Source organism: Marmota marmota, unplaced genomic scaffold, assembly GCF_001458135.2.
Source record: "Marmota marmota marmota unplaced genomic scaffold, marMar, whole genome shotgun sequence".
In the NCBI taxonomy this organism is placed as follows: Eukaryota; Metazoa; Chordata; class Mammalia; order Rodentia; family Sciuridae; genus Marmota; species Marmota marmota.
In genome coordinates this window covers 4,105,854-4,132,383 of record NW_025999969.1, presented here as the reverse complement: position 1 = coordinate 4,132,383, position 26,530 = coordinate 4,105,854, and the positions used below count along the sequence as shown (strand labels likewise).

The 26,530-nt window shown below is 40.2% G+C and overlaps 1 long non-coding RNA gene across 5 annotated transcripts in view; it reads right to left on the bottom strand.

The window, feature by feature from the left end:
* Positions 1-26,530, bottom strand: part of LOC107154366 — a 126,578-nt gene that overhangs the window by 20,589 nt on the left and 79,459 nt on the right. Inside the window, exons 5-6 of one of the 5 annotated variants that reach the window (XR_007347944.1) lie at positions 25,475-25,574; positions 13,345-13,423 (exon numbers count right to left, since the gene is read on the bottom strand). This is a non-coding gene — a long non-coding RNA (uncharacterized LOC107154366). Of the gene's footprint in view, positions 1-13,339; positions 13,424-18,310; positions 20,516-25,474; positions 25,575-25,989; positions 26,112-26,530 lie in introns of those variants that run through there. The other 4 variants (XR_007347946.1, XR_007347945.1, XR_007347947.1 and 1 more) reach the window with 4 other exon arrangements.

Below are 26,530 nucleotides of genomic sequence, written 5' to 3'. Positions count from 1 at the left end.
GGGGTAGAGAGAGAAGAGGGGAGGGGAGGGGAGGGGAGGGGAGGGGAGTGGGGATAGTAGAGGATAGGAAAGGCAGCAGAACACAACAGACTAGTATGGCAATATGTAAATCAATGAATGTGTAACTGATGTGATTCTGCAATCTGTATATGGGGTAAAAATAGGAGTTCATAACCCACTTGAATCAAAGTGTGAAATATGATATGTCAAGAACTATGTAATGTTTTGAACAACCAACAATAAAAAATTTAAAAAAAAAGTATTGGGTCCAACTACAACTAAAAAATAAATATTAAAACAAAAAGAAAAAAAGAAAAAATTTCTTGGGCTGATCTCCCAGTTCACTAGTTCATTCTTCAGCTGAATCTGCTCTGTAAGGCCTCATCTTTTCTCAATTATTATACTTTTCAAATTTCATATTTAATTTGATTCTTTTTACGGTTTCTTTTTGTCTTTTCATATCGCTAATGTTATCCCTTTTTTAAAAAAGTACTTGTAGGTAAATTCTTTAAATTTCTTTCTTTTTTTTTTTTGGTGAATATATATTCTTGATCCATCAATTCCAATGCCTGTGATTTCCTAGGAATCTGTAATTTAGTTTGATGTTTTCCTTTGGAAAGGCTTGTTTATTGACATGTGAGCTTCCATTTCTCCAAGATTGCGGGCTCCTCTGACCAGCAATGGCAGAAGGGCTGAAGTCAGACCAGAGTTCAAGGTGGGAGATGGAGTGGAGGAGGCTTCAGGACTTCTGAAAACCCGGAGCTAACTACTCCCCACCCCACCCTACAGCTCCTCAGCTGAGTTCTTTGCTTTAGGAAGAGGAGATTGTAATCCACCAGCCCTGGGGGTTTGGAGGGAGAGGGTAGGACCGTGACAGTCTGGCGTTTGCCTCACTCCACTTCTGCACAACCTTCTGCACTGTGCTGCCTTTGCCCCTAAGTAGGACTTGCTCAGGAGCTCCAAGTTCCAGGGCAATGGGGGAGATGGAGGAGAGATAAAGACCCTAAGCAGCAAGGGCTCCTTTCATCCTGCCACAGCTGCCAGATACCTTTTGCTTTAGGTTAGAATCATTCCAGATGCACAAGTTTAAAAGCAGAGTCTGTCTCCCCAGGGGACTCATCGCTTCCTCTGCATCTAAATGTTTTTCCTCTGTGGTTCCTCAGAGCCACTTGGTCAGGCTAGTTGAGCATCTTCTTAGGAATCCACTTGACTTCCCTCCTCACAGGTTATACACCGTCTTCTCTCATCTGACTTTCTTTAAAACAAGGTGTCCCTGTGGCAGTCAGTGCCCTGAGTACTAGAGAGAGAGGGTGGCCTGGGCCAGCAATTCCTCCAGCCTGAAGAAGGTCTGTGCACAGGGAGGCAAAGGAGCACCAGCCAGAAATCATGATGGGCTTCTCTTCTCACTGTGTGGTTGACTTGTTAGGTAGACTTAAACAAGTCTCTGCCTTTCCCTGAGCCTCAGTGTACTCTTCCAAAAAGTCAAGTGATTAACAACACTGACCTCACTGGGCTGATAAAATCTTCAGGTAAAAAAAAAAAAAATGGATGTGAAAGGACCTTGTAAACTGTTGCATGAGATGTTTTTGCTGGTCATCAGAGGCAGGGGAAGGAGGCTTAGGTTAGATGAAAATTCACTTTGCCAACCTCAAAATTTTACTAAGTGTTGGCCCAGTTCAAAAGCCTGATGCAACTGAACATTCTCTTAATATAGAGAATGACGAATCTGTATTGGTTGCCAGAGTTGTCACATTCTTCCAAGAGAGCAGACTTTTATGGGCCCCTGGAAGCTCTGCCGGGGTCTATTTCTGAGGACGGGAACATTGTGCCTCATTGGCAAGGCTTATTAAACCAAGGCCACTTGTGGTCATTGAAGAATCTGGGTCTGCCTTTGCAATGATGGGGATGTGGTGTCAGAGCCAGTCCTCCTACCTTTGCACTTTGGATACACAGCTCCTGCTAAACTTGGTGCCTGTTGTTTCCTTGTTTGATAGGGGTCTTTGTCCAGGAGAGTAGGGGAGTAAAGAGGGGGAGAAGAGGATGGAGCAGGTTCAAATCAAAGACAAGTAGCAGAGGTGGGAATGAATAGAGTAATGTGTTCTCTTGGAATTTAGACAAGGACAAGGCTAATGAGACTTTGTTTTCAATTACTTAAAACATCGTCGTCGTTTGTCATTGAAAAGATGATGTAATGGCTTGAAGACAGAAAACAAGCCAGAATCCTACACCATGGCCAACTATTTGTATTTTTGCATATTCTTATCTATTTCTTGTCTTTTCATCATCATGCATAATGCATATTTCATTTTATGGATGAATTTTTTCCACTTACCATTACATAATGAACATTTTCTTTTTGAAGTTTGCATTGTAATGACTAGATAGTATGATTTTGACAATGTTTTATAATTAATAAAACCATTCGTCTATTTTGAGACCTTTGAGTACCATTTTTTTTTTGTTCACTTCCTTTTGTGCTGTTCTACAGCATCATGAACATCTTTATGCATTTTGCCTTTTACCATTGTTGTATTATAACTTTTGAATGAATTCCAGAATTCCTTTGAATGACTGGAGAAATATGCCCAGGCATCTTTATGACTTTTATATACTTTTTTTTAAGAAAAAAAAAAAAAAGAAATGTTAATTCAAAATGCTGCTAGCCAACCACAAGTCTTCCAAACATTCACTGTCTGCTCCAAAGTTTTCTTTCTACATTAATATGTTTCAAGTTTGTTTTCATTGATAACTTCTCTGCTTAATAGCAAAGTTCAATATTTTCCATGTGTTTTTGTTTTTCCTAAATTGTGTTACTAAAATTAAAAAATCACCTGCCATAAATTTTTAGAAGTTTTTAAAAACTCCCAAGAAAATGTCCCCCAAAATATTTCCTAAGAAACTCAAATTTCCCAATTAATCATACATAAATGCTTTGTGGCCAGAGCAAAGAGAAGTGCTGGGTTGTCTTTCATTTCGTAGGTGACTTTCCTATGTAATTCAAGTCTTGCCAGGAGTGTTTCAAGGGATATTGAAAACAACACTTGGACACTATCTTCCCAAATTTAACATTGTAGAAGAGCTGTTATCATATGACTGATCAGGATTCAAAAATTACTTAGGTTTGTACGAAAAAGACAGAACAAGAGCTGTGGGGATTCAGAGAATGGAGAGATCATTTCCAGCTTGACTGAAGGAATGTGGAGAGTCAGAGGAGGCTTATTGGAGGAAATTGTATCTGAGCTGAGTGAATAGGGTCTGAGGCAGGAACTATTTTGGGGCAGTGAGGGAAGTGTGGTGTCAGAAACTTTTACCCATTTTATGTGAGCCCTTGAGATTTTAATTAAGTCTTCTAAGTTATAGCTACTCTTCTCCAGCTGGGAAAATGCAATCAGGCAGTGATGACCAGTCCATGGGCACCGTTCATGTGGAAGAGGCAAGTTTACATATCAGCGTGACTTTAAAATCAAACTTGAAGTGGCCAGTTGCCTCCATAATGTTATAATAATGTACATTCTGAAATTTGCAGAGAAGCTCCATGCTTCCCAAATTCTTCCATGACATGATGCCCAAATGAAATCATAGCATTTCTTTGTTCTTTTGGGATAAACAACAAGGCTACTTGATATGTCAAGAGCTTTGTAATATTTTGAACAACTAATAAAAAAAAAAAACAAGGCTACTTACTACTGAGGGCAAATGACCTAGAACCCCAGCTGCTCCAGATCTTGCTAAAGGTCCCAAAAGATAAGTGTCAATTTCTGAACCCCCTTAGAACTCACTAAGCAAACATCTCAGGAGAAGTTCTAAAGGCAAATAAAGATGATTAATGAAATCAGTTAACAGATCTACACCACATGAAAATATTCAACAAATTGGGTACTGAGATTGGTAGAAAAAAAAAGAGACGAAGAAAAACTATTATAAAAAAAAAAGAAAAGAAAAAGAAAAACTATTATGGTCCCTGATTGGTCTTACCTTCACCAGACTGTCTACCATGGTATAGAGAAATTTCCAGTATAACTTACTTAGGATAACTTACTTTTTTTCCCCCATAGGATAACTTACTAAAAACTGTCTGAGTGGCCAGATATGCCTCTTTTTGAATAGCAAGATTTTATTAGCATTCTTCTCTTTCCCCCAACAAAAGTTGTCTCAACATTTGATTGGACACAGATTAGAATAATAGAACCTCATGGTTTGAAGGTATCTTTGAGACTTTTTAGATATCCTTCTTCCCAATGAAACCATCCCTGTTATAGCTTCTCTGATAAGACACTGACATCTACTAACAGCCCAAGTTCGAAAATCTCTCAGAGACAGAAAAGTGACTTCTGGAACAAATTATGGGATGAAATGAAGGGAATAATATTTTCCATTTATCTGGTAGTTTAATTTCAAAACAAGGGATCAAATAATGCTCAGATTCCAAGTAGGTAGAAAGACAGCCAATAGATTTCTTAGGACTCCCATTCAACAAATAGAGCAATTCAGTCTATATATTTGTTTGTTTGTTTAACTCTTATTTCAAAAATTGTCTCAATTAGACAGGGTAAAATGGTTATCCAGGAATTCAAGAGTATAGGGATTAAAAGGCTAGAAATCAATTGAAAAGAAGGTCCTTGCATAATAGAAGAAAATTGATTTGCATGAAAAAATTTTAAAAAGTTGCACAATTGGGTGCAACGCTTTTGTGGAAAAATTCCTGAAAATTTTTGGTGCACCACTATACTTCTTATTATTAAAAAAAATTTTAACAGCTGTGCTTTTCTTCTAAATTAAGGAAATAAAGCAATATCATGAGCTAATGCCACATCAAAGTAGCATGTTTCAACACTTCAGTGTCATGTGTTGCCAGCATGGAGTTTTCTAGGAGCCCTGGCTTACCACTCTGTTCTCGGAGGCAGATGTTGTAGTGGTCACTCCAGGGCAGAAGTCAGAATTTCTTGGTTCTCCTTCAAGATTGTGGTGAGGCCCTGGATACACTTTTTCCCACCTCAGTTTCTCTGGTGAGGCCTTTTGCCATGTGAGGGGGTTGTGGTCAAATGGAAATATTTGAAGCGTTGCCATGTGGAAGTGGGATTTAGGCCTATTTTGCATGGTCCCAGAGGATAGACCAGGACCAAGGAGGTGGTCACCCTGCAAAGAGGTGGATTTGGATTTTGCATAATGACGAACTCTAAGGAAAATATGTCTTCTAAACAACTTAATCTTACTTCTTCCAGGACAAAACATTCATGTGCACTATTAAACTATTGCAACAGCTCATGAGGTATGTATTATTAATTTTTAAAGAATAGGAAACTGAGACTCAGATAGGGCAAGTAAGTTGTCTAAGGTTACATTGCTCAGTGGGCCCAAACCAAGACTTGGATCAAGTTGAGACTTAAACATGTTCAGTTGTATGGAATTGGCTTATAGAATTAACGATGAAGTAATATTCTTTTGGTTAAGATAGATTAGGGGGGGAAAAAGCCCTCAAAATAAAACATTATTTTGCAATCAATAAGTTACCATAGCATTTATGAATGATTAAAATGGGCCTAAAATCTAAGGGCAAAATATTAGGATTGGAGGTGGGAATACCAGTCTAGACAATACAGAGGCAATTATGACCTGTGAGAAAACTAATTCTGTGGGGAGAACTCAGTGATTTTGAAGGAAACAGGTCCCAAAATAGCTGGTGAACTGAACACCAACAGCATTGAGGAGTGTTTTTGTTTGTTTGCTGAGGTGCTAGGGATCATATTCAGAGCCTTGTGCACACTAGGCAAGTGGTTTACCACTAAACTTTACCTCCAGCCCTGGGGCTTATTTTAATTAAGGAAGTTGTCACCTCTCCTTTGAAAAACTTTCTAATAATCAGAACTTACCCAGACTCTAACTGGTTGCCTTGGGAGCCAGGGGGACCTTTGCTCATGTCAAAATGGAAGAAAACTAAGATGGAAAGACCCTAAAGTCTCATCCAGCTCAGAGAATTTCTTATGTGCAGGGTGTCTGACCTAAAATACCAACAAAAGAAAGCAAAGGGAAACATGTTTAGAGGAATTAGAAAAAGGAGATCAGGATGTCTAACATGTTCAGGTTTCTACACATTTCTGCATGTGCAGACAAAAGCTAAGGCCTGTTCAAAGGATCCTCGTGTTAAAACTAGTGCTATTAACCACATAGAGAAAGAATCCCAGGAAGTCCAAGGAAAGTGGGTCTTCTTCCACATCCAGCAGTAAGAAGAGAGATCTTCCTTTCATGACATTGTGGAAGAATTGATATTGTGAGTTAAAACCACTGTACTATGAGGACCAGAGAAAGGAAGTAATTTTTCTGGGATCTCCCAGCAAAACAAGGACAGACTTTACACAGGAACCCAAGTTTCCCAATTCCTAGTTTTATCAAGGTTCTTTCTGTTGAATATACTACCTGTTGGTCTCCATTTTGGTGAGGATATTATTTTGCCCTGGGCTGAGGAATCCATGAAGTCTAGCTAGATTCATCTCTCACATCTCTTACTCTTTTTAAATAAATATTAATTTTTAAAACTTTGTTCTAATTAGTTATATATGACAGAATGCATTTTGACATATTTTATACAAATGGTGCATAACTTCTCATTCCTCTGGCTGTACATGGTGCAGAATCACACCAGTAGTATAATTATATGTGGGTAATAATGTCTGTCTCATTCTACCGTCCTTCTCATCCCCACCGACCCACCCCTCCCCTCACTCCCCTCTGCACAATCCAAAGTTCCTTCATTCTTCCCTACTGCCCACCTGCCCCCCACTATGGACCAGCATCGGCTTATTAAGGAAACATTTGGCCTTTGGTTTGGGGGGATTGGCTTATTTCACTTAGCATGATATTTTCTCTAGTTCCATCCATTTACCTGCAAACGCCATAATTTTATTCTTCTTTAAAGCTGAGTAATACTCCATTATGTATATGTATCACATTTTCTTTATCCATTCATCTGTTGAAGGGCATCTAGGTCGGTTCCATAGTTCAGCTATTGTGAATTGAGGTGCTATAAACATTGATGTGGCTGCAACACTATAGTTTGCTGATTTTAAGTCCTTTGGGTTTCACATCTCTTACTCTTTTTAAGTGCCCACATCTCCACTGATAGATCCTCCCTCAATGCTGGGGACCCCAATGTATTTTCTTAAACTGATTGTCACTATTTCCATTTATCAAGTTAAGATACTCAGTTTGCCTAAATATACCAGTTAGAAATAGAGTCAGAGATCATTTCATTTAAGCAAGATATTTTGCAGATGGAAAAATAGGAAACTCAAGGAGATGTAAGTTGGTTTCCCAGCCACTGATAAAAATTGTAAGACATGCCTATTATGTACCATGTCCCATATTTAGAGGTGCCAGTGGCTATAACAGCCTATGAAAACTGGGACTCTCCTTCTAAAGAACTAACAAGCATCTAACTGGAAGGCCAAGAGGTTGAGCCTAAGAAGGGGGAGTTGACATTCCTTGCTTCTGGTGTTATAAAACTGATTCACAGGCAGACTTTGGATTAGACAGGTCTCTTTTCTGGACATCAGTTTCTTCAATTTCATTATGAGAGGGAGGGCAAATGTTGTCCATATTTCTTCTCTGTGGGCTGGTGAGGAAATGGCATGTCAGGAACTTTGGAGAGGGATCCCTGGAGAAGTCAGAGGCATTGTAATGTGTTGGGTGGGTATTGTCCTACCATGGTCCTACCAAGTGTTCTGCTCCTGCACTCACCTTGTTGATTCTGAGGGGAAGTTCTAGGGAGAAAACATAAGCAGTGGAGTGAGGTAGGGTAGACATGAGAGACACTAGATAGTTCTGTTCTTTATAGGCTTGATACATAGTCATCAAAACAGATTTAGCCCTGGCTCATGCCATATCAAAGGGACCTTCTCTGAGTGATTCACTTCCTCTGGGAAACTCCCTTTGCCTGGACTTGTCCTGGAGGGCAGGGACCTTGACTTTGCTCCTCTTTGTATAGGGCCCAGCTCACTAAAGGCACTTACCAAAGAACATGGTGGGTGGTAGGATAGCAGTACACCATAGGCTAAATGCTCCATTTTCTCTATGAAAGGGTGTGCTCCTCCAAGCCTTTTTGAATTATTGGGAGTCTTCTTCTGCATGGTAGCACAATGATAGCTTTCATGTCACAAAATAAGGTGTCTCTAGCGCTGTGAGGCAGTCTGAAGGACATTGAACTGGGAGTCAGGGAGGCCAAGGTGGGATACTGCTTGGATGCTGGGAGACCTTAGGTGAGCTGCAGGCATCTGTAGGTGGTACTTTAGAGCTTAAAAATCCTTCCCATAGATGATTTTATGTGTGTTTCATGCAGCAATGTTTTACCATTTCTTCTCTTTTTTTTTTTTTTTTAGAGAGAAGGAAAGTGGAGACTTGGGGAGTTTAAGAGACTTAGGGTCCCAGAGATACATGGCAGTGCTGAACCTTGAGATAAGGTCTTGTCAACATCAGAGCCTTTTCCCAAGAATTCTCACTTGACAGCCTAGCCCCGGGCTCCCTCCCTGCCAACAAATAAAGACATTGCACAACCTGCAATCCTGTCTGGCTCTGCTATTCACTTTTTCTGCGGATTAGGTCAAGTTCATTTTCTCTCTAATACTGTGTGTCTTTAGCTTCTGAGTTTGAGAGACAGAGAGGCATATTAAGAGAAAATACCACCACTTCCATCCTCTCTGGAGGGAGGTGTCAGAGTGAGATTGGCTTTAGAGCCAGATCAAGGCTACATGAAATCTCATCTCATTTATTAGTGGTGAGACTTTGGACAAATCACTAAGCCTCTCGGAGCCTCTGCTTGCCTCCCTAAGTTTTCAAGTGGGAGCATTTACGCTGATTTTGCAGATATGAAGATTGAGGGAAATTACTTCAAAAAGGCAAGTCATGGTGCTCAGTAAATGTCAGTTCTCTTTCCTTTCCTTACTTTTGTCTGGTAGATATGCAAATCCAGCCTGTGGTCAACAAAGAAGATTACTTAATTTTAAGTGTCCATGACAGTATAAGCTGCAGCTAGTGGAAGGGGACCTAACATCACTCTTACCCAGGCCACTGGAGTGTGCCTTGGGTCACAGGAAGACCAATGCCTGCTATTTGGTTGGAGGTGACAATGAAGAAGCATAGCCAGAAATTTCCCTCCCAGTGAAAAAATAATTCGGGGACCTTTGTCTTCCTTAGATCATGTAAATCACTTATTGTTCCCTAATGTTTATTGTACATTTCAACAGTACCTGGCATATAGGAAATGCTCAATAAATATTTGTGGAACAAATGCATTAATTTTGAAATGAAGAAAAATGTTTTAAAGGGTTTGCCAACCAGGTAAAATTGATGTTCCAGGAAGATGCATCAAACTTAATTGTGGCTTCCAGTGTCATTCGACAGAGCCACCCCACCCCCATGCTGAGGACCATGATCCCCACAGAGTTTCCTCCTTCTGTTCTACAGATGAGAAATCTAAACTCAACATATGTAGAGTATTAAATACTGCATTGGCCTGAAACCCAGGTCCCCAGAGTCCCCCCAAGCTGTATCACTGAACCACAGTGCCTTGTCCTCAAGCGTTAAGACCCGCAAGCCTTTAGCTTCTCTGTAACATGTATCTTTTGTTGTTGTGGCTGTTGCTCCTCTGTACACAATGCTGGAAGGTAAGAACCCGAGAGCCTTCTGTGCTCTGTTGGAGCTGTATTTCACAACTTTGACAAATACTCGTTTGCCCTTGTTTGTTTTCAGAATCCTCAATATTAACTGAACAGCCTGCTTCGTGAAGGGCTTTATGATTGTTCTGACAATTTCTTCCATTTTGGTCTCACAGGTATTCAAGTAAGAACATTTTTGTGCTTGGGAGAAAAACTTCCAAGTCTGACTTTATGTCTACAAAGGTCTCCAGTAAAGAAAACGCCTCAACCCAATGTGTTACCCAGAATGGCTTGTACTCTGTGCCTCTCAGGGACCTGTGACACACAGGTTTTCGTGCTTGGGCACAATCTTCCCTGAGCCCAATCTGGGAAGCGCAAACAGGGACACCCAGTTTTGCTAACCTTGCTGCCACCTGTCCCAAGATATTCCCTTCCCAACATACCAAACATTTCCTTTTCTTCCTTTCTTTCCCCACCCACTCCTCCCTCCCTGAGATCTCTTCCTCAGCCAGATGGTTCCCTGACTGTCAGAACTTATCTCCTGTCAATTGCTTCTCCTCAAGCCTAGAGACACCCCAAAGCAGTGTCCTTGACAAAACAAGGTGTTGTGCTGACACAACAGCCCAAGGTGTCAAAGTAATTAGATAACTGAGTCAGAGGAAGGTCAGAGTTTCTTCTGTCTAGAAACACACACACACACACACACACACACAGAAAAACGACACACGGCGATCAGTTTATATCTCCTTTGTTTTTCCCTTTCTCCTTGGCTCTGCTCCAAAAGCCCAGTACCTATGATCAATCAATCCTTTCAAAACATTGGACTGAAAAGCCACCTGACTTAGAAGGCGTGGCATGTTTGAATGCCAGGGAATAGAACGTTTTCAAGGTTTCAACACACCCCTTGTTTTTGTCTTCCCTGTTTGTTTTCACCCTAGCCCCACCCTAAGCTCCTGTTGGTGCAATGGCCCCAGATAGTGGCTCAATGCCATGGATAGGATATTGCTCAAAGAGGGCTGTGGGCGCTAAGAGCAAAGTCCTCTCCCAGGAAACCAAGCTCTCAAGGTCATCTTCCCTGGCTCTTTGTTCACTCTTTCAACACTCAACACTTAAAGGGCTGCTGTAGTTTTAGAGGTTGTGTTGGGATCAGTTGTCCATAGGAGCTCACTCTCTTGTGAGAATGTGGACTTGTGGCTCCAAAGTCCTGAGGCTGTAACCGAGGTCTGAAGGAAGTTCTGGAGGCCTCAGGGGAGGGTGTGGCTGACTCCCTCTGGAGTCTAGGAACAAATGACTGGATGACATTTGAATTACAGGCAGGAAGAAAGTGGGAATTCTAGGTAGAGGAAGAACATATTTAATGGCAGGAGAGATTCAAAAACAGATTGTTTTCTGAGAATGTAGAATTTATTGAGTCTGAACTTGGGGCTATGCTGGGGTTGGTGGCTGATTGGGTGGTTGGGCAAAATTGAGTGTGTCCTTAACAAGATCCCAGGAATGTGGCGTGCCCTGACAGCATCAGGGTGCCAGTGGAGATTTGGGGATAGTTGAGTGACCAGATCTCTGTGGAGGGGGTCACACTTGTGTGGGTCTCCTCAAATCAACTTTTAGTCTACTTCGTTTCAGCCATACAATAATATAGCTTTCAGCACCAACTCCTTGCCCCAAAGAGCACCCCTCCATTGACCTGCTCTGGGATCTGGAGGCCCTCTCACCCACATTCATATGAGAGCAGCCATTTATAGGGAGTGAGATGTGTCTAAGTGGCTGCCCAAAGAGCTTTGGCTTCAGAGAGACTAGGTTTTGAAACTTGTCTCTGCCTTTTATCAGCTGTTATCTTGAGGAACTTAACTCCCAAGGCTCAGTTTGCACTTCTTAAAATGGATCCGGGATAAGCATGCCTTTTAATTGGATTTTCTTGGGTGAGGTAAATCAAGTCACACAGAGGACCTATCTGTAGCTTATGGAATTGCTTCATTAATTGTGTGTGTGTTCAAGGCCTGCCCAACTGGCTTTTCCTAGAACTATTACTTAACTCACTCATGTGACTACTAAGAGTGTGGCTCAGGATGCAGGCAAGAGGGCCCTTGCCCTGGGCCACTTGATTTACCTCTGAAGATAGTTACCACTGCGAATCACAAACATGAAAACACATAAACTTGAAGAGAAGATGCGGGCACTTCTGTCTTTCAGGCTGGTACTCAGAGCTGGGAAGGCCAGATCTGGTTTTTGTAACAAACACCATTCAGGCCCCCAGATCTTCAGACTGTTTATCCTATGTCCTAGTAACAATAGGCAATTGTCAATGTTTGGATGCTGGGAATGGTTGGGAGCTGTGCTGCTTGTGAATTTGAAGATGGACAAGGCTTTGCAGAACCAGTAGGGTTTGAAGAGTTAAAGCACTTAGCAATTAATGAACTGGTTAAATCCTTCCTCTCTGATAGTAAAACTGTAACAGATTTTCAATAACTAAGTAGTCCTGAGTGCCCTTTTCTTACTTCTCTTTATGTTCTAAGTCATGACTCTGGAGGTAGTCATGAATTAGCATGAATTTCCAACTGTTCCACAAAGAATCAGAGGGAAATTTTTCAAAATTAAACAATTCCTATTACCTTTAAATTGGTATATTTGTGGGTTGAGATATAATATGTATGACAAGTATGATATAGATTCATAATATTTTCAACAGTGGCCAAATTAAAAACTGGCAGTAAATGCTTTGATTTTTTTTTTAAAGAAATGATTAACTGAATTTAATTAAATTTTAAAAACTTAAATTGAAAAACTGACTTTACTCAAATAATTTCATTGAAAATGTTGGTATCTATTATCATACTTTACAGTTTTCTTTGAATGATAATAATATTTGATATTTAAAATATTTTTGAAAAAACATTTTTGAAAATGTGTATAGAAAGTAATATTAACTTGCAATTTTTTTACATTGACTTTCATTTACATTTTTCATGAACATATACTAAAATATTAAACATATTGAGTGCAATGACAATTTGTCTTATCCTTTAGATCAGCTAAATCTGATAGAACTTTCTGTTGTTCTAGAAATATTATTACATTTGTGCTGTCAAAACCATAACCACAGGGAGATTCAAGATGGTAGATTAGAGGAAGACCGTGTCCCTAGTTGCTCCAAGGCTCAGGATTTAAGCACTTGGGAGTACTGCTTCTCAGCAAGTTGAGATGTTTAGGAAATGATTAAGTGCACATTGTTTGGTCAGAGCATACTAGAGACTACAGGAAAGGAATTATTCCTACAGAATTTGGTGATGTCCTTATTTTAATATATCCAATGGAAAAAAATCACATGTTCAGTATCCAGATGATGAGAAAAATAGAAGTCCCCTTTTTTGGTCCACTTCATGATGGTGTTATTATGAATTGGAAGGTTCTACCCATAGTGGTTGGAGTAAGAGTTAGAAATGCAATCCATGCTCTGAAATCTCTGATTCCATTGTGTTGGAACTTCCATGAGGAGAGATCACAATGTCTCCAAACAATTATCCAGCACCATTCAGAAGCAACCACATTTGAAGATTTTACAGCACAAATTTTTTCCAGTTCCCTACCTTCATTTTACACCTGATGCTGAACATTAAATATCAGTTCTATTTATCCAAAGGTTACTAATCAGATTCTACCCAATGAAGCTCCCACAGCCATGCAGGTAGAAGGAGCTGACCTGCCTCCAGTGTCTCCTGGACGAGCAAAATCCGCATGTCCATGAAGCTGCCTTGTTCCTCTGGCTCGGCCAATAAATCCTAATAAATCCAAGAAACCAAACAGTGATCAGCAGTAACCATCTTAACATAAACATAGTGTTAATCCTTCTAGGCCTTCATGTCGGCCATAACATACATGTTTCTTCCTGTACATATGTTTGAGAAAATACTGGACTTAGACAATATGTTACTTAATCTTTTTAGTTTTAGATTTGGACTATTTATTCAATTTGTTTTTTTCTCCACACTCCAAGCTGCTATACTTTGAAGCAGTGGAGTTTTATATTTGACACTCTTTACTTTCCTAGATAATTATGACTAAGGAGTTTTACCTTTAGTTTCATGATTAATGTTGAGCCAAAATATAATTGGATAGACAGTCTCACTTTATTTATTGTGCTTCACTGCAGCTTTATGGCTCAATAAATGTTTAATTTTTTAAAAAATGTAAAATTAAGTTTAAGCATTTTTAAAGTTAGAGCAAAAGATTACAAATCTGTTAATACACACATGCGTATAGGGTATTATTACAAAACCAAAATACTTGAACTATCATTTAGCATCTCAAATTCTAAGTGAAGTAATTTTAGCACTAACTTTTTCTTCCCAAGATAATGTCTTTTTTCTTCATTGTGCAGGTGGTGTCATGACATGTCCAATAACTAGAAAAATCTTTGTTGAATTTTGATTTCTGTTTAGCTTCCAAATAATTCTCTAATGTTTTGCTTTTTAAGTGGTATCACTGTTAAACTGATGTTTCTGTTTTGAGATTATGGCCTCTTATTAGCTGAAAGATCCTGGCATGTCTGTACTCTTTCTTAAGTAACTAAAAAGTAGTGATTGGAGGAAAACACTTTTCTCACCTAACTATATTGTTTAGATCATGTGTATTATTAAAAAAGAAAAGAGAATAAGAGTCTAAGTTAAGTCTAATATTGCTAATACTGAACTTGCAGGTGCAAGTAGGTAGACATTCTATCCTCCAGAAATATTCTGTAGTAGATAAGCAGCTCGTATTTGGTTTTGAATAGGCATCTCTTGTTTGGGGGGTAGTATCAGGGATTGAATCACTGAGCCACATCCCCAGTCCTTTTATTTTTTATTTTGAGACGGGGTTGCACTAGGTTGTTTATAACCTTGCTAAGTTGCTAGGCTGGCTTTGAACTCGTGATGCTCCTGCCTCAGCTTTCCGAGCTGAAAGGATTATAGGTGTGTACCACACTACCTAGCCCATGAATCAGCACGTCTTAAGAAAACATAGCATAATGTCAGTACCAACTGCATTTGTTGAACATATGAATACAACATACTGGAAACCACGGAATATAAAAAATGTATTATCACTTATGTAGGGTCTAAAAATTTGTAGCAATGAGGGGATTAAAAATGGCATAATATTTAATAACACAATTAAAATATTCTTATTAAAAACTAGAAACAATATCTATTGAGTATATGAAATGTAGCTAGTAAACTGAGGACTTTTTACTCTTATTTAATTTCAATTTAAAAGTCCATTGGCTATCATATTGGAAAGCACAATTTTAGATCATTGAAACTAGAACAAGTACATATAATAATAAAAATAAGAAAACATGAGCCCAAATGAGCATTTACTCTTAACAAAATGGAAAAGAAAGATATAGAAAAGCACAAGAGGCTTTTATGAAAGAAGATTTGAGGAGAAAAAGAAATAAAGAGGTGATTTGCCTAATTCCTTAAAATAGAAAAAATGAAAATGAGCAAACTGACTAATGATGAGGTTACATACTGATAAACTTATTGTAACTTGAAAATATTATAAGTTGCAAATGCACTTAATGTACCTAACCTAGCAAACATTGTCGATTAGCAACAAGGAAGACTTGTTGTCCTGATCACCTGGCTGAATGAGAACTATGGTCTGTCCATGTGCCAGCTGGGGGAAAAATCAAGTTCAAAATTCCAAGTAAGATTTCTACTGAATGCATGTTATTTTCACACTATGTAAAGCCAAAACATTGTAAGTCAAACCATTATAAGTTGGGGGTCATCTGTATATATCAAAGACAAAGCAAATGCTTAATGCTTGAATGTTAGTATGAAATTTTTAAAAATGTAATATTGTTTAACCAAACACAGTAATGCTTTTTGTAGCACTAATGGATTAATCTTCTCAGGAAATTTAAAAATGGAAAATATTTGTATCTACTAGAATTTCTGTGGAATGCGTCATTGAAAGGCCCAAATATGTAAGACAAACAAGAAATAACAAAATTCATTTTTATTATCCAATTTAACTAGATTCCTCAGGGGCAAAAGTCACATTGAACAACTAACAACCATTGTGCATATCAATGAAGTATACCAAAGAAGAAAACAGGAATGTTAAAATTAATTTTATTGGTTTTACACGTCTTTAAAAAAAATCAAAAAGTACAGGTTTCAATTTAAATGAAAAACTAAAAGAGTATTTTGGGGCTTTGTTCATTTACTTCAGAGATTGCCAAAAGCAAGCCTATAATTGACACTAAAACAAATGATAAGGAAAAAGGTATATAGATTGGAATTTGGTCTAAAATCCAGAAGCACTCTTTGTTATATATATGGTTCATAAATTCCATGTCTTACTGGAAGATGAGCCTCAACTGTGCTAACTAAAATCGCCTACTTTTGGGACACTTCAAAGATTATGTTCAGTATTTAGGAGTTCTGCCCAAAGACAGAATCTCTTTTTTATTTATTTTTTTCTTTTCTTTTTTTGGTACCAAGGACTGAACCAAGGGGTGCTTAAACACCAAGCCACATCCCCAGACCTTCTAAAATGTTTTATTAGAGACAGGATCTCCCTAAGTTGCTCAGGGTCTCACTAAGTTACTGAGGCTGGGTTTGAATTTGCGATCATCATGCTTCAGCCTTCCGAGTATCTGGGATTACAAGCGTGCACCACCGAGCCTGGCTAGACTCTTTTTAAATAGACTCTTTATTTTATAATATACATTGCATCTAACCTGAAAAACATTCTTGGACCTATTATGGAGAAAGCTGTTAAAGTCATTAGATTTAATACTGATAAGATACAAGGTACCCTGGAAGAAAAATCAAAACTTGAATATCCTCAAAGAAATACTGAATTGTGATTTTTGGTAGAAAGTAAAATTAATTTTGAATTTACAGTATTCCTCTGAATGAGTGTGAATAGCTGCTTGCTATTACTACTACTAGCAGAATATTACAACCAATAGTTCCAAGTTTGCCTTTTTATACTTTTGAAGGTTTTTTTTAAAAAAAATTAACAATTTTTCTGAATTAGAAGACTATGCCAAGTATACAATATAAATGATATTCCAATAAAATGTATGAAAATGAGAGAAAACAAATTATTTGAATGACTATAAGAGAGAAGTTTCATGTATAAATAATCTTCGATCTGTAGACTTTATTTTTAAGCTACTATAGATAAGGATGTGGTGTCTGTTAAAGAAAAAAATTGAATAAGTTGAGCAACACACTACCATTTCCAGTCTTTTTTTTTTTTTTTTTAATTACTGCAGCATTTTTTTTTAAGATGGAAGAAGTTAACACTGGCCACTAGAACTTTAAGAGTCTGTGAAAATGGTAGAAATGTAAGTAATAAGATATATATAGATATAGATATAGATATTGGGGGATAGTGATACTTTATCATATGTATCCCATAATAATGTTTGAAAGTGATATGTAAAATTCATGGTTCATTTTTAAATTATGAGTATTTCTATAATAACTTCATTAACAATTCCAGTTGCTATTCTCTCAAGCAGGTGGATACAGGAGATAAACTGATGTTGGGCCTTCCAGGGAAGACCTTGAATTTCTGAGAGCTAGAGAAACAGGACCCCTGGTGAAGACATTGACGTTTTTAAGATGTAATAGTATTTGGGTGTTTTTGTGTCTCATTGTTGACTTTGGTATTTCCAGAGAACACAGACTGCTTATCTCACGTGAGCTGAAAGATGTCTGGGATTTCCAGATGCTGAACTGTTTAACAGGACTAACTGATAGAAGCAAGTGACCCAGGGACTTGGGTGAGACAGGTGGTGTCTGGATCTCTGGGAAACATTTGAAAGCAAGACCAGAACTTTGATCTACATGGGTCTCTTAAACATGGACTCTTTGATTTGTAAGCTCTTGTGTATTTGCAAGGGCATTTCAATCCATATATTTATTATCTTCCCCACTCTTCCTTTGTGGGCACAATTTTACATCAGACATTTGAGGTATTAGAAGTTTATCTTTCAAGGGAAATTATACCTAAGTTTAGATGAGTATCTATATCTCTATCCGTATCTGTAGCTATCTGGTCAAAAGTGTTCCTGACTTTTCACATACCTAATTTCAAATTCACTAGCAGTGAGAGAAATCTACACTGGACTTGTGTGGGAAAATGAGTATAGAAAAGGAGCCCGTCTAATGTTCAGCTTCTTTGAAAGGACTGCCGGGTGCGATGCATCTTTTGTTAAGGTGTTATTCTTTTAAGTTTCTGATTAACATAAGTTTTAAAAAAATTATACAAAAACATAATACCATGATTATGGAAATAAAAAGCCACCCACAAGCTTACTATCTTTACAAATCATCTATTTTCATTCTTTCCTGTCTTCCCAAAAGGCATATTTTTTTCAGTGTTGGACATGCAGCACAAATAAGAGTTTGCATCCCGATCTTTCCCATAAAGCATCACACAATGCATATTACTAATGTGGTCTCAATATAGCACATATTTCAATGACTTCAAAATATTACTTTAGTGGATATAATTTAGATCAGCATTCAAAAATAATTATGGGATATTTAAGTTGCCTCTAATTCACTTCTGTTATCAATAATACCTCTTTTCTGTTACCCTTTTCCCTAGTATTTAATTATTTCCTTAGAATAAACCTCCAACAGTAGAATTATTAGGTCAAAAGAGCTGAAAAGTTGATGAAATGGTTGGTTGTTACCTCTTCTGATTAATTTATTTTAAATCACAGTCTTCTTCCCTTGTTTAAAGCAGACTAACTTAGTGGCTCACTAACTTGCTAATTAACTAGCTTGGTGTTCCAGGTTCCCAGTGCGTCCTATTCACATCCAGCTGGTTCATGGTACCCTTGTCTTTTCTCCTTCCTGGCAATGATCCTCTGGTTTGTAGTTCTTTACACACATAAGCTACAGGGATAACTTTTTGCCCTGCAGCTTGATCACTTCAGGGATCCTGTCTCTGGCATCAAGGAATTCCCCATCTGCAGAGCCTCCGTGAGACACAGCCTCAGTGGGTAGGAAAGAGGTGACTGATGGGCCAGGCAAGGGCTGGGCTCCTGGCTATCAGCTCCTTCTTTCTCTTACTAACTGGGTCTCTGCCAAAGCATCTTGGGCTCTGCCACCAACCTATCCCACTGGCTCTTACCATAATTCAGGCAACCATGTGAGCGTGGCACAGGCACTTAACCATGCACCCACTCTGCCTGGAACTGGCAGGGACCTGGGACCCATGAGGAACCCATTGGGAACTCAGATGCAATCTCTCCTCTCAAGAACTCTGTAGGCTGAAAGATAAGAAATATATGCTCTAGGAATATAGCTGAGAGTTTATGATTACACGGAAGCTCAGAAGAGAAGGTTATCATCATAGGCCTGGAGCTGGGAATAGAAGGACAGATAGGAATCGGAGAGACAAAGACATTCAAAGGACATTGAGTTTGTAGCATGAACAGGTTCCCTTCGCCATTCGGTTGATAAGCATCTACCACTCCCCAGGCTCTGAGCTGGGTGCCTCGCACCCACAGATGGGTGGATAGATCCCAGGCCTTCAGGAGATCACACCCCCGTGGGAGAGACATGCAGGAGATGGTCACAATACAGGGAAATGTGTGCCATCACAGAGGAACTCCCAGAACACTGTTAATGCCGTACTCAGATTTGTCCTGAAAAGATGAAAGGTGGGACAAAAAAGAAATCTTCTTTCTGGACCTCGAAGGAGTTGGAGTATTGTATGATGATCACACAAACAAAATGTGAGGGTGCAGCTGTGGAGGGGAAAGGGCCTCTCCACCTTCACTCTGAAGACCTAATTCCAGCTGTGTGACTGTGATCAGGTTCTTCCAAGTCTCTGGACCTCGGTTTTATCACAGGTAAAGTGGGGATCATAATAATTCTGCAACTTTTGGTAGCCCAAAGGAGAAGGAGGTACAAGAGTTACAATTATTCTTGTTGTATATGAAAGCATTATTGAAAACCCTCCAGCCTGGCATAGAAGAGTGATTATTGGCATGATGGTTTGATCCTAGCCACAATTACCTGCCTCCATGCTCCAGGCTCATACCACAAAGGGGGATGGCTATAAATGAGAAGGATGCAACCTACCACCCACCACATCTGCTTTCTTTCATAGTCCTAAGTCCTCCTGAATTTGATTATTAGTTTATTTTCTCTTTCAGGAAATTAAAATGTGTAGCATACACTATCCCTAAGGAATTTTAGAGGGGATGGCAGGTTAGCCACACGGCCAGGGTTCACCTATGTGTAACTTCACAGGACATGGATTCTATCATTTCTCACAAGAAACTGTGGCGATAGCCAGAGATGACAGAGGTGCCAGATGAACCAAGGAGAGAGGGTAACTCAGAGGTGATGACCTTTGTCCCTTCACTGACACCTCTGAGCTTGGTGGCTTCCACAGAGGTAGACACTTCTGTTTGCATATTGCTTTAAAGGGATTAAAGGATCTGCATTCTGGAAGCCTCCTTCCTGGTTCTGCCCCAGGCTCTGAGCTCATGCCCCATTCATTCCATTGTAATGAGATGAACTCACATTCCTTGGGAATTTACTCTATGCCAGGAATTATACTCTACCTTTTTTACACTGCCACACAGCTATGCTGATTATCCCTACTTTATAGAGCAGGAAACTTAGGCAGAAAGTCAGTCATTCACAGCTAACAATTTGCTGGGATTTGAGAGCTGAGTCAAACAGGCTAACTCCAGAGCCCATACCTGTGACCATTCTGGAATTTTACCTCCTTCAAACAGGTAAGCCTGGAATTCCCACATCACAAGACAAACCTAATGGCCTCAAATCACGAGTCAAAGCCAGAGGCTGTTCTTAGAATTGGCTTCTCATACAGCGAGAGACCTGGAGGAGAGAAAAACAGCGGTGGAAGGTTTTCTCAGCATACAGGCAGTAAATATGTCCATGCAGAAATTCTTGCAGGTGGCTTGAGGAAGTTGGAAGTTGACCTTGGTGTGGAAGAGAGAACCTGGTGATGGAAGAGCCAAGCTTTAAACAATCTCTTCCAGACTCCAGCTTCCCGAATTGTTTGTGCATTGTCTTTTGTTTTTCTAGAAAATATATGAAGTTTGTCACCCCAACAGCGCCTCTGAGCATAACCTTGCATTTCCCATGGCCTCATTCAGCAGTCTCTGCACTCGTCTCTGTGGAACTCCACTGGGAAGAACAACCCAATAGACTGATAGTATGTGTGTAAGCACATGTGTAAAACCACACCACTAATGTTGTGCACATTGTCAAATGTAAGTCAAACTAGAAAATTATAAAAGAAGAAATTAAGATGAGATAAAGAGTACTTTGAAATGGATGCTAATCTGAATGACGCTACACTCTCTACCACCTCAAGGTATAATCAGTACTGTAGGCAGGAGTCATCATTAATAATAGCACATGAAAACCTATATTTCCAAGCATTTCTCCTGATATTTTTTATTTACTTATTTATATTTTTGGCCCACTGTTTGCTATATAGATTATGTCATGAGATTGGTTCTAACCCCCAAAATGCATCTCAAAGAAAGTCAGTTTAGAGGAGGCAGGCTCTACCATGTGTTTGTTATTCTCTGTGTTTATTGTATTATTTTCCATCCACAGGTTTGTTGCAGAAATCTTTTTACAACACTCATCTATTTTGTGAGGGTTCATTTGGTTCCATCTAGATAAGGAATCTACAAATCTATGAACCAGATAGATGAGAATGGCAGTGTGTACACCCCCGGGCCCTCCAGAGCACAGCACCTCACCCCTTTCCTCATAATAGCCTTACTTGGAGATGTTATAAGAAACCATTGGACACAAGGATCCAAAGAGGGTCCCATAATCAGTGCTATAAGAAATAATGGTAATTTTCAATTTTTTCTTTTTTAAAATGGATGTAAGTATCATTGAAAATTCAGTATGACTTGCATAGCCATCCAGGAACATGCATTGTTCTTTGGAAACCCTGATCTACCAAGATCAGAATCCTTAGCCTTCTAAGACCAGTGACCTACTTCTTTAACCATACCTTCAACAGACTCCAGCCTCACCCCATTCCTGTGATCACCCACACATGCTACTGTATAAACACATAGGGCTAGTCATCTTTTTCTGAACACTTTCTTCCCCTGGGACTTTGCTCAGATTGCTCTTCTGCTCGGAACACCCTGGCTCTTCATTGCAGCCTTTCTCAGTTTTATAGTCATCCATTGAGGCTTCACTTGTGTTATCACCTCCTGTGTGGAATAATAGCAATCCCAACCAATGTACACTGGTTGCTTACTACACCCTGGGCAGGTATCATCTCATTATCTCTTGACAATCCTACGAGATAGGGAGGATTCTGAGAAAACTGTCAGTGAGAGCAATGTCTGGAGCCACACAGCTAGGAGATGGGGAGCCAGAAACCAAACCCAGCTGGAGTATGAAATCTCACACTCTATCCCTGTGTGTGTGCTTTAATTTAATTTTACTTATTTGAATAGGTAAAACCTCACTAATACTCCCTTATTCTCCTTACTAGTAGGGAGATGGAATTAGTTACTCTTTCCTTGAGTTTCCACATCTACTTGTATGTTAGTATCAGGTAGTATTTACTTCGCTCTGCTATGTATTGTTATTCTTTGGGCACATGTCTCATATCTTCAACTATACAGTGGGAAATCTTTTAGACAAAACAACAACAACAACAACAACAACAAAACAAAAACATATTAGATTCCTTACAGCATATAGTAGAAACAGTAAATGTGGTGAATAAATGAATGAATGGATGGATGGAAGAACTGATGGATGGGGAAAAATAAAGATCTAGGTTGGGTATAGTTTTCTTTAGATATTTTCCTGGTGACCCGAGGTGCTTATTACAAAGGCAAGTAGGTGTATATCTGTAATAGATTATAAAGATTTCAAACCAAAATGGCAGGTGAGAGTTTCACCTTCCAATATTTATAAAAGCACTTAAGACTTGTCTCCCTCTTTAATCTGATGACTAGTTGATAGAGACTCAGACTTATATTTATGTAATCTAACATCCCCAGGTACTGAATGTACCAAAAGTTATTTCCCCGCTTCATTACAAATTAGCACTTGATACCTCGGATAACTTGAGTATTTCGGGGCAGACCATTCTGATGTTGACAATAATTAATGTAGTCAGCAGAAGAAACTTTGGCTCATTTGATATTGAAAATAACACATACACACACACTCCACAATTTAGGATTTTTTTTCTTCCTCTATGTTACTGATTCAGGATCTGAGACTTACAGAGATGAAGTGAATTGGTCAATAATCACAAAGCCAAGAAATGAGAGTCCATATCCAAACATAGGTTTTAGACTCAAATCCCTTGATCTTTCCCCTCCCTCTGTTGCTCAAACATAAAATGAATCCCAGAATATTGGATATTTGAGCTATCAAAAATTTACCACGGGCATAGCAGAAAATCTTTTGGTGTTTTTGAAATGCTGTTCTGTTTAAATCTGCAGCCTTGAGCATTGCTTATGGCAGGGGAGAGACTGGCGGGCTCGTAATCCCTAGAGGACTAAACAGAAGCCCAGTCCATCTGTGATAAATATCTCTTCCAAGGGCCACAGGTGTGCACGACAGAGCAAGCATCTTTCTTTTCCGCCTCAGTGCTGAAACCATCATAGAAGCATTCCGTCCTCTGTTCAGATACTCTTTTCTTCCTTTAAAATATATATTTTTTTCTGGTTAACATTTGATTGTGTTCTTTTGCGGAGGTACAATAACCAGCACTGTAACGATAAGCCAGATAGTGAAACATACAGGCTGGTGTGTACCCACTAGAAACAGGGATATGGGGATGTATAAGGCCTCATTCCCAGTTCTAAGAAGGACTGGAAGAGACAAAGTCAGATTACTTTTTTCTCACCTTCACTGGACAAGGCATCCACACTAGGTCAAAAAGTAACCATAGGCTCCCTGAAAAGAAAGGTCAGCGAGGCCACCTTCAATCTACTGATAGAAATGTGGATGGAAAGTGGATTTACTCTGAGGAATCCCTTAAAGGATAAGAATAGTAAAGAGCAGTGAAACTTAAAAGCAACTAGTTTCCCATTCATTGTAGGGCAGCCCTTCCTGACAGAGATGTGCAACAAAGGAAAGAGCCACCTTCTGGAATAGTGAGCTTGATGTCATTAGAAGGATTCAAGCCAGGCCGCCTCGCCCTGACAGTGGCATAGAGGGCATATATTAAGATAGTAGATGGTTTGGCACAGTAACTGTTAAAACCCCTTCTAGCAAAGGCATTTTGTGTTTCTCCAAATATTCCACACATGAGTGCCTTAGGGGATGAGTTTAGGCAAAGCTCATCTGTTCCATAATACTTGGCCACAGTACAATGCTTGCTGCCTGGTCACAAAGCATTTTACAGACAGCTGTTACCACCCCTATTTCAGAAGTGTGGTGGAAAGGGAATTCAGAGACAGGTGAGGGACTGCCACCATACAAGCAGGTGGGAAGAGGTCCCTGGCTCCAGAGCTTCCCTGTACCTGAGCCCACACGGTTCTCCACTAGATCTCAACTCAGCAAATTCCAACCACGTGCCACAATCCCTTTGCCCTGGGAAGCCCCCTGCCCCTGAAATGCCTTAGGAGTTTCTTCTTCTAGGTTGTAAAGTCATGCAGTCCCAGTGTTTGAACAGTCTGAAAGGTCATAGAGTCAAGCTCTCCGGAATCCACAGGAAAGCAATGCTTCCCACTGACTCCAACTGAGATCTAGCAAATGGAATAAGCCACGTGGAATCTTAAGGAATTCTGTCTGGGCTCAGGGATAAATAGAGCAAAAGTCACAGCCAAATATTTTGCCAGATTGTCCAGAGGAAACAACAGTCAGTCTTTATGGAGAAAAACCACTGGGTTCCAGGAGTGGGAAAAAATATATTGTTTGTTGAAGTTGCAAAGATGTGGAGTGATAAGGAATCATGATGACACCCTGGGACTGATCTTTTTCTTGGAAGGACTTTGCACTTCACAGATGAAAAGGTGGGTGGATGGGTGGAGGGATTCAGGAGCAATCAATGAACTGAGAATCAAGAAACCTGGGCCACACTGAGCTGCTATTTGACCTTGGGAGAGTCTGAACTCTTCCAAACTCAATTTCCTCAAAAGGATAACAATTTGTGGCCAGGATTGATTGGGGGATCAGATGAGATCATGGATAAAAGCACTTGTAACTGGCAAGATTAGACAAAAGAGAATTTCTAATATGATCAACCCTGCCTTTGGCACTTTTTCAATGTTCCCGGGCAAGAGAAAAGGGTCAAGATTATTATTTCCTACTTGCAGATGTGAAGAGACCTGGTCCTGTTTCACAGTACCTGGACCCACAGGAGAAACACCAGTGCCTGCCTACAGCATGGTACTTCCTCTCCTTTGGAGAATGACACCATTACATAACTGACTTGGGTGGGGTGCCCCAGACCTTGGAGATTTCCTTCTGCCTGGCTGTGTGGAATTAGGAAGATGGGTACTTTCACATTGACTTGAGGGCCACAGTCCTTAACTCTCTTGTCTCCACTCCACCCTCTGCTATTGATGTGGTCTCTGCCACCTCAGGCCAGGGAAGGAATATCTGCCCTCTCTCTTGTTCTGTGCCCTTGAAGAATCCCTTAGCCATCATCTGTCACATATAACAGTCTCCAAATCATTCTAACTTCTGCTTCTCCAACAGTGTGGCCTCTGCTGTGAGGTTTTCTAACCACCGGTTTCCCCAACATCCCCATCCCCTCCCGGCCGGCTTCCCCTCATTCTCCTCTTCTTCTCTACAAAATGAAATGGGAAAGGCAGTCAAGTGACTCACCGGTCCACACAGACAGGGCGGGAGAGGCAGACAGAGTGAGTGTGTGGGTCCAGATGAATATTTCCGCAGGCCTCTTGACTGCTTCACACGATCTGCTGAGCTTCATGAAAGGGAGGATATAAAAATCTGAGTGGTGCCATATTGTCTCCAAAAGCAGCCAGCGTGAAAATGAAGTGTGACTGCCGCCTTCCCAAAACACAGGGCCGTTCCCGCCTCGCACCCTCAAATGTGGCGCAGGCCAACTTGTCTGGAGTAAGGAGGCCCACGCTGTCTGCACCCTGGGGCCTCAGCCACCCTCCTTGCCAGGGCTCCCTGGGCTTCAGGATCACCCTTTCTGAGAACTCTGGGCCCCATGCTGCCTCAGGCCCCTGAACAGATACACAGCGGTGTCTGCTGGGGTCTCTAGCGTGATGCCAATACAAGATGCTTTCTTGGGGGGATCAGCCCCAGCAGCATGGGCCTAGGCAAGGCCCAACTCCAAACTCTATGGCCACCTTGAGGTATTAGAGACCAGAGCTTCATACTGAGCAGACTGTGCATGAGGAGGCAGTCAGAGTGGGTGGGCCCCTGTCCCTCTGCCAACAGAGGAACTCTGCTGGATTCCACTTTGTACACTGGGCATCTGCCTAAGAATTCACTGGAAAAAAGAAAAAGAAAAGAAAAGAAAAATCAAGCCCACTGAGATTACAAACAAAAATGGAGACAACTTTGAAAGCCCCAGGGATGAAGTCCTTTGGTTCTCAAACTTGAACATGCCTCAAAATTTCCTGGAGGGCCAGATACAACACAGATGGCAGAACTGTCCCCAAAGTGGCTGAGTCAGTATGTCCTAAGGAGCTGTCATGGTCCTCCAATGTTGCTCTTCTGGAGATCAACTAAAGAATCACTGGACTAGTCTCAACTTTCCCTTTCGGAGGCCAGAACAGCGGACTTTTTAAGATACCTTAGCAAACCAAGGTGAATTGCAACAGGAGACCATTTTTTGACAGCTCTCCCCCCTGGAATAGTGAGCTTGCTGTCATTAGAAGGATTCAAGCCAGGCCACCCCTCCCACCC